Source organism: Galeopterus variegatus, unplaced genomic scaffold, assembly GCF_000696425.1.
Source record: "Galeopterus variegatus unplaced genomic scaffold, G_variegatus-3.0.2 Scaffold2798, whole genome shotgun sequence".
Classification (NCBI taxonomy): Eukaryota; Metazoa; Chordata; class Mammalia; order Dermoptera; family Cynocephalidae; genus Galeopterus; species Galeopterus variegatus.
In genome coordinates, this window is record NW_007728909.1 from 231,144 (window position 1) to 234,345 (window position 3,202).

General features: G+C 37.6%; 1 protein-coding gene across 1 annotated transcript in view; it reads right to left on the reverse strand.

Annotated features, from left to right (window-relative positions):
* The window catches only part of PDE4DIP (phosphodiesterase 4D interacting protein), a 153,448-nt gene that overhangs the window by 131,138 nt on the left and 19,108 nt on the right, over nucleotides 1-3,202 (reverse strand). The gene's annotated exons all lie outside the window — the stretch shown is intronic.

The window sequence follows — 3,202 nt, forward strand, 5'->3', positions numbered from 1 at the left end:
AGTTTTATCCTCTTGAGATAAGTAGAAAGGAAAAATAAAAAGGAGGGAAAGAAAAAAAAAAGAGAGAGAAAAGACAAAAACAGAATGACTCCTTTAGGCTTTAGCATTATGTTTATTCAAATAGACAACAAGGTTTTTTTGGTTTTGGTGACTGGTAGGTACAGGAATTGAACCTTGGACCTTGGTGTTATTAGCAACACATTCTAATCAGCTGAGCTAACTAGCCATCCCCTAACAATAAGGTTTATGAGTCTCACACAGAACTGCTACTTGCCACACGGAAATGCAAGTACAAACCAATTTAGAGCATCAAAGTCTAACCCCTTTACAACTTCTTCCTGTAGAAAAATCACTGCATAATTTATCATATTTATCCATTCTCCATTAGTAAATAAATATTAATATGTAAATTGTTAAATTCTAAGTATAGCTTAAGTGGATCCCAAACTAACTGCATTTGCTTATCTTATCACCAAATCTTGCCAGCTCTTTGTCAGGGGGGCCAGGGAGGACAGTGTCTTTTATCCCCTGCATGTCTCCAAAGTATTCACCCATCTAATTCAAGGAAAAGTTTCACGATGAAGCTGAAATTAAATAAGAAATACAGTAAACTTTCATTATAACGTTAGTACCAAGAACTAGAGGACAGTGCTAACAAGTTTATAGATTAACTGTGTTTAAAGACTTTCTCTGTGTCAGCAGCTTATTTTGTCTCAGTAAACATCACTTGGCTAGAGTCTTAACAGAGATCCATGTTAAACACAGGATTCTACTGAAATAATTTCCACCCTGGTATTTACTGCAAAGTTCAACATAGGATTGAGTTAAAAGCAACCAGCAGTAACTAATTAACTGACTCCTTTCCAAGGCTTTAACTCTATAAATTGATCCACTGTTCATATAATCCACAATGTGGCTATCTCTTTTAAAAATAATAAGATTTTCATAATCTTGCCCCAATAGAAGCCATGGTACAGTGAATCCTAAAAAGCTACTTTTTAAAAAATAAAGAGAAATGGCTTTGTCTCGTCTTTTTATTTATTTATTTTAAGTCTGACATGCAGGGGGGAAAAGGCCTTGTCCTCCCTGGCCCCCCTGACAAAGAGCTGGCAAGATTTGGTGATAAGATAAGCAAATGCAGTTAGTTGGGGATCCACTTAAGCTATACTTAGAATTTAACAATTTACATATGAATATTTACTTATTAAAATTTTAAAAATCTGCTCTGTAAAAGAAAGACTGTTACACCCATGTTTTATGTTATTTTATATCCCTCACAGTTTGCTGCTGGGCTAAGATCAGGCGTTCAAAAAAAAAAAAATTTGACAGCATACTAGCATTCATTCATAAAGTCAACAAGTAAAGTATTATTGGAGATTAAAGNTTGACAGCATACTAGCATTCATTCATAAAGTCAACAAGTAAAGTATTATTGGAGATTAAAGATTGCCAAAACCAAAGTGCTTTCCTTGGCCTCACAGTCATTGACCTCAAGGAGCTCTCAGTATAGTAAGAGGTGGGTTAGGATCACTGATGAAGTGCATTGTACCTTTGTAAGACAGCAGGAAGCAAGCCAGACAGGAGCAGGCCTTCCAGAACAGAGTCTTTATTTGGGACAAAAATAAATACAGCCAAATCCCACTCTAATAAATTCTGTAAAGTAAAGGAATTCAAAAAGAAATAATTTAGCAGGAGGAAGAGTCTCAAAATCTTGTGAGGAGACCCTCACATACTTGTAGTTCCTGATTATTCACCCAAAGTGAAAAATAGCTATTAGTGAATGGGTATTACTTTAAAATATTTTCTTCTTAGAATCATGTCCCTCCTAGGAAAAGTGCAGTTCATAAGTACTTTTTGTATGCAGAGTGAATTCCTTTTTCAAGCTTCTCTGATAACACTGGGGTAAGGCCATAGCTCTATAAAACAGGCTGAAATATTGAGTATTGTCATAAGAGATTTCTCTCTGTCCTGACCAAGAGACAAAGGGCTGGTTCTTGCACAATCCCTAGAAATATATCCAAGAGAGTTCTTTCATAGATGAAGTTTCTCTCCATTCACAAAGTTTTAGAGCAAAAATAGAACTCCGGTGGATCTAGGTATCTGTCCCTATCATTAAATAACTGTGTGACCTCAGACTAGTCAGCCCTGAAGATTTATGTTTTTATAGTCAATTAACTTGAGTCAGATCCTCTCTTTCTTGCCCATAAGAATGATAATAGCACCTGAATTTGCTCATCTTTTCTGCTGATGTGAGACATTTAGTTAGAAGGTGTTCAAATGTAAAGCATTAATTTTTAGACTTTAATGTGGAGTGAAGGAAAGCCTTGATTTAGAGGTATAATCCCTGCCTTTCTACAGATTTCTTGTTCACTGAGTTTTACTAGTGCAGTTAAGCCCAAGTTAGACACATAGCTTACCCCAACATGTGACAAGTATCCTCTGTTGCCAGGGAAAGGACAACAGGGCAGTGTCCTCAGCTTCAGTAACCAGAAGACTCTGCAAGGCCATAGCACTATCCTGCCAGAGCTTGCTTTAGTGCCCAGTCCTCCAAAGAGATGGAAAAAACCAAGTGGAAAAGTTTCAGTTTATACAATACGAGGATCCACATCCAAATGGCAAAACTCCTCTTTAGGTCACTGTTTCAAGCCCAACCCACGTCAGTCCTTAGTAGGGGCTTGAAAGCAGTATCATTCCTTTCCCAGCCCAGTTTGCCTTGATTAGACAAACACAGACATCCATATCTAAGTAAGCACTGAGAACCACAGATGAGTTCTAAAGAGATTAGATGTTTGGACAAACACAGCTAGGGTACGTGTGTGTGTGTGTGTGTGTTTGTGTGTGTGTGTGTGGTGGGGAGGGTGTAAAGAGGGAGAGGGAGAGAGAAAGGGAGAAAATGCTCATTGGGCAGGGAACAGGGTAACTGACTTGTGAGATCTTAGCATTTGTTTATTCATTTGTTTTTTTCATCAGCAATTTCATAAGCACCTACTTTGTACGTACAAGGCACTCTGATAGGTACTAAGAAGAGCAAGACAGACACATCACAGTCCTCAGGGAATTTACAGCTTATGGAGGTAAACCTATAATTATAGTGGAGTGTAATAAACAGAATCCAGAATCAGATACCTGTATGGAAATGCGCACAGGTGGCAGATGTAAACAGCAAAGATGCACAAATCAATGCAGGTTCATTGTGTAACTC